The following is a 6,153-nucleotide window of genomic DNA, read 5'->3' as shown; positions in this document are numbered from 1 at the left end:
TTTTTGTTCGCGTATACATCTACCAAAATAAAACCAGATCTCGCATCAAACAACAAAATGACAGTAATTCAGCTACGAAAAAGCCTTTGCCATACTGGAGAGAATAAGGACAGAGCTGAATAAAGAAGCAACAACATATTCAACTTTGACAGAGATTCGATTTTATTATCAATGCTGTCGAAATATTCGACTGAGAATTCTTTGGGTTCATACCACTGGGTAACCAAATTCTTGTATATAAATCTCTTCCAAATATAATATCATTATATATTTTCTCAGGGAAAACGTATACATGCTTCCATACCATAGAACTGATATACCTTTGTTTCACTCAATTTTTAAAACAACTCCATGTTTTTGACATGAGATAATTCTTTCTTAACCACTATTATGCCCTGCATCCAGTCACTTATAATACGTCGTTTTCACAATATGTTCCGGAAGATTTCCAGCATGAAAAAGCATATGTTACAACATGATTCTGCTGATAGGTATGTACATCAGTCAATACTAGAAGGAATACAAGGACGTTTCTTTGCATTAAAGTTGTCATACGGAGGGTAAAATTATTAAAGCAAAGTGTATGACATGATACACTTTGTCCTTTGGGGAAAAAAATAAAACAAGAAAAAAGGCTGCAGAAATCATGTAGAAGGAGGTGGATCTGTACATTCTTAAATTAATAATTATTAATGCCTATTTCTTACACTACAAAAGCGTGCAAGATATGAAGACCTGTTTAACTTTTTCCCATGGAATTCAACAGATGTTATGGTATTCAAGAATTACTCGAGCCAGGAATTTACACGGCAAGAATAAAAGTGAACGTTTCAAGAAGATGGAATGGAAACTCTTCAGAAAGACATTCTGTGAGTGGTATATCCATGTTCCTCACAGACACTTCAGTAAGCTCTCTCTATTCAAAATTCACTGATTAAATCAAAGAGTACCTATATTACACCACTTGACTACTTTCGACTTCATTGTTTTAGAATTATCGCATATACTGTTGGATTCCTTCTAATCTGGCAGATCGTTACGTTGAAGATCTGGAAGAACACAGAAGCTATGAAATCCATAACTTCATGATCAGCACTTACGTATCCAGCTGTAAATGGTCTGAGGATGATGAGTTTTTTATGATTCTAATGGATTCAACAATTGTTCTGCCTCTGCAAATAGGCGACTATGTGACATCAACAGAAACATTCAAATTTAAAGACTTATCGTAGTTAGATATTCAACATTTCCAAGAGGATCACTATATAGGTAAAAAGAACTCAGATATTATCACTTTCACTGTCTTCACGTTTATATAATGGCAATATATCCATACCACCAAAAGCTTAAATTTTTATGATTTAGATGTCATTGGGATACTTTTAAAAAAAGGGAATATCGATTTCTTTATCAACAAGCACAATGAAGAGGAAGTCTTTCTGGACATTGAAATAACGGATTTAATGTAAGCAGTTGTTAGATATTTTTCTACAACCTTTCACAGTTCAAAATTCTTATACTAACCATGCAAGTTGATCACTATGAAAGTCAAGAAACAAGAAAACTATAAGATTCAGAAACGGAATGGCTGAGCTTTGCAACAGTTCTTTAAACACGTGGAATGAGCACAGCTTGGAGCCAACTACAATTTCTATATCAAGCTGCAAGATGAAATTTAACCGCTACAGTAATGCTATTGTTGTGAGAGGAATTGATACAACACCCTCAGAACCGTATAGCACAATTATAGGGATATTTGTTACAACTACCTAAAATACGGCTAACTTTTAGGGGCTACCGTTAACATAAACTAAAGAAAAGAAAATGTGTTTAAGGGTTGAGCTTGCAAAGAACCAAACAACGAGACCGGATTTATGGGATTCCGTCCTGCAATTTCCTGGAAATGTACGTCACGAAGGTTACACGTGCCTCTCTTTAGAGTGTAGAACTCGTGAGTTTGTGAATCTGAATCCCTTCCTTTGCAAGGTGCCCACATACCCTATTTATAGGGATCAAGCCCATGTAGTTCTCGATTTAGGACTCTGAAGAGATAAGCTCTTATCCCCTCTAGTTTAGGATAAAATAACTTCCTCTTGTAGTTATCAAGCGGCATCCCACTCCAAGTAGGTCACTTGAAGCCTTCATCTTCCATGATTATCCGAGTTATTATGAATTATCTCCCCTTGATTGTAATTATCTCCATAATAGATGTATTTATTCCTTAATTTGCAGATAAATGATAGCTGATATACTCCCAATATACTTCCAATTCATCCTCCTAGAAACAAGGAAGAAGAGTCCTGCTTGGAGTCTGCCTGCCGTTCTGCCCAGGCGGCGGAAGCCCTGCCAGCGAAATCCCCTAACTGCAACCATGTAGCTGCAAGCTAGGATTCACTTAGTGGTAACCCCTAGCAGAGGTAACCCCTAAAGCGCCTTCAGGTGTGACCCTATTCTGATGGCAGCCTTCAATATGCCTCCAACGCAAGTCCATACACCTTGTACACCTTCAATGGTTCACCCGATCATGGTGAAGCCCAACATCATTTACCAAATAACTCCAGTAAGCCCAAGTAAAGCCCAAATAATATGATGGGCTATAAAATAAGCCCAGGGGGATTTTATGGCACAACAACTACCCCCCGGTTCCTTGAAGTATTAAATACGAGAGGAACCTAAGAACAATAACCCTAAACCAACCATCTGCAAGCCCTTTAATTATGTTAGAGGTTAATCGTAAATTATTTTTAAGCTTACGTGGGCGTAGCCCGGTGTAAGAAACAAGAAATAATTTAGATATACTTCCCATACATAATTATAAAACCAATTATATTAATTTACTGCAACCAGCGTAAGCCTTGAATATTTGTTCCCAAAACAATTAAAATTATTTTCAAAATTTGCTTGAGCTTCCGTAATTTTTGCTCCACCTTTTCAGTTTCCCTCCTGTGTCACGTCAGCTTGTGATAAGGCTGATCCTAAATATTTCGGGGCTTAATTTAGATTCAAATTGATTTGAATTGTAACTAAAACCCCCCTTAAATAGGTGGTGTAGTCGTAGAGGCCTATCACGCCTCTACCTCTTCAGCCACCCACCTAGGCCTCGGGAACCCCTGGCTCATCAAAGCCATCTCCACGCCAAGCCAATCACAGCGTGCCACCTGTCGCTGCTGTTTCCCACTTCCTACCGCTATATATACACATACATACAGCCTTGTTTCACTTTTCATTATCTCTTAAACTCTTCACTTCACACTTCTCTCTTCCAACCGAAGCACTTCCAGACGCAGCTTGTTCTTTCTTTCCGGCGCTCACTTCTCCGTCTTCGTTTCCAACTTCCGACCAAAGGTATGCCCTCTTAGAGCCTTCGTTTTTTACTTTTCCTTTACATTTGCACCATGTCTGCGACTAAATGCTTAATTATATGATCCATGCTTGATTTTCATCTTTTCTTTTTTTTACTGTTCACCTCGGCATGCGTGCACACACCCACATTTACCTCGCTTGATGCTATTATGCCAGATTGAACTGCCAATTTGCTCTGCATGTTTGTGTAATGGATTGTATACACCGATTTTTTGAATGTGCACACACCACTGGCTTTAATCGACTCCGATTAGGCCCTGTTTGTTTTCCGACTGGGTTATCGCCCTTGATGTTTTTGCGTTGCTTTGGAGCCCTGATCGTAACCCTAGATTGTAAACCCTAGGTTCCCAATCGTCTCTAGGGGGAAACCCCTCTTTTACAATCAAGCCCCTTTCCGTGCCCCTTATATGTTTTGAATGCATTGTTGTGTGATTTGCTTGCTGTGACTGCTTAGCTTGTAGCCTAGGGTAATCATTGAATGTTGATTGTTGTGGTTGAGGTTAGGGTTAGAGTTGGGCTTCCCGCTCTGGGTACCTTGTTAGGCTTCCTGTTAGCGAGCGGAGAAGACGAACCGTCATTCGTAGCCCCACGCCACTTCCTTTTGAAGGAATCGGTCCCCTTATACCTTAGGGCTTCAACTGAAGCCTTTTCCACTCCTACCTCACACCCGTAGGGCTCCACTTTTGCAGCCCAGCTTTCCGCAGACCCATATTCCTTTTCTCTTCTTTTTCCTTTCCACCTTCCTCAAGTTGTTTTCCATTCCTGAGATCCCTATTGATTCCTCCCTTTCCTCTTGTAGATGTCTCAAGGATCCATATCATCCCATTCTTCCCAATCCGCTACCAGCAAGGCTCCTGCTATCGTGGTTGACGCGGGATCCTCCCTTAGCTCGGGCCTTCATCCTGATCAGCCACTCTTGGGGGTTAGCTCTAGGACTCGCTCCAAGCGCAGCTCAGTGGTAAAGGAGCTCAACTGGACCACCTCTGAGTCCAGCCAGGCGGATGGGACCCCGGGCCTCCCGCTGGATACTGTCGCTGAAGCCCTCGAGGAAAGCCCCGAGGAGGCTGAACGGGAGGCCGAGGCTTCCGTGGAGGTGATCGAGCCTCCAGCTGTAGTCCTGGCCTACGAGCACATGGACTCCATCATGACTCCAGCCAGGCTGCAATCCTTCCTGGAGTCCTGCAATCCTGGCTGCACCTTAGTGATCCCTAAGCCTAGGGAGAGGTGTCACCGCTTCGACACCCTCAGGCCGGGCACCAACTACCCCAACACCGTGCTCTCCGCCCAGTTCTTCAGGCTGGGCTTGTCTCTCCCCCTCCATCCTTTCATCCTGGAGGTTTTGGACTTCAATGAGGTCTCCCCCATGCAGCTTACCCCCAACTCCTACCTCATGGGGGTCCGCCTTTACATCCTCTATGACATCCACCATGGGGTGAGGATGTCTGCTTTGGAGCTGGGCTGGTTCTTCCAACTGAAGCTCACTGGGAGGACCCCAGGGTTCTTCTATCTCACTGCTTGGAACACCCATCACAAGAAGGGTATCAAGGGTAACCGCCAATCGATGTCGGATTGGCAGAAGCTCTTCCTCTATTGCTATGACTGCCCAGTCTACAGGAAGGACTTCAATCTTTTCCCCAGTAAGCCAGTTTCCCCCTTTGTCCATTGTCCGGTTTAGCTTTTTAGGCTTCCAGTTTAGTTTCCTTATACTTGTATTTGTTATAGACATGCCGGTGCAGACCCCTTTGGCGGGTGAGTCCCTTGACAGGGCCAAGCATGTGTTGGGGCTTTCCACCAAGGTTGGTGATGGCTCCAGCCTGCTAACTCCAGAGAATCTGGAGAGGCTCGGCTTTTCCACCACGGTGGTTGATGCATCCCCCATTAACGAGGGGGTGCAGGTGATGAAGGGGATGAAAGCCCAGGTTTCTCCTTAACTTGTAACCCTGAATTTGTTTGCCTTAGTTGATATGTGTTTTGTAGATTTCCTGTTATACATCCTACATGCTTTATAACTTTTCTGCCATTTGCTATGCTTGCATCATGTTGTTTCTCCCTTATCAATAGTATTGTTTCTGACCGTTTTCCCTTGTTCTCCCTTTTATGCACATATGGCTTCCAAAATTCCCTCATTCGTGAAGAGGTCCATGAAATATGAAGACCTGTTTGAGGAGGCTTCCGGCTCCCGAGCTCCTGTCACTACTCCCCCCATCTCCCAGGCTCCTGCTCTCTCCATGGAGCAAAAGAAGGCTTCCTCCGGAGGCCGCAAGAGGGACCCCTCCAAGGCAGCTGAGGCGGGGTCTTCAGCCGAAGGCCGTACTAGCAAGAAGCCCAGGTTAACCCTGGCACGCAGCTCGCCCGCTCCCTCTTCCACTCAAAAGACCCAGCTTTACCAGCGGATGTTGGGCGACTACATTCCTGAAGCCACCATTCGGGAGTGGGACAGACTCTCGATAGACGAGGCCACCCGTGACAAAGTGGTGGCCAACGCTAAGAGTTTGTTCCTCGACCAGAAAATGGGCGAGCATGTCGCTGATACTGCTCGGGTCAACGAGTCGACGAGGGCGGACTTGAAGCAGGCCAGGGCTGATCTAGCTTCCGCCATAAAAGAGAGGGACGCCTTCCAAAAGGCTAACCTCAAGTTCAAAGAGGCGGAGGTTAAGGCCCAGCAGCTGAAGGCAGCTGAAGGCGAAGGAGGACATGATGAGGAGAGGGCTGGAGGATGAGGTCGACGGCCTGCGTAAGCAGGTCAAGGAGCTGGAGTTGCAGGTAAGGGGCCTCTAGGATGCAGCCGCC

This window comes from Daucus carota, chromosome 9 (assembly GCF_001625215.2).
Source record: "Daucus carota subsp. sativus chromosome 9, DH1 v3.0, whole genome shotgun sequence".
Classification (NCBI taxonomy): Eukaryota; Viridiplantae; Streptophyta; class Magnoliopsida; order Apiales; family Apiaceae; genus Daucus; species Daucus carota.
This window is presented reverse-complemented; position numbering follows the sequence as displayed.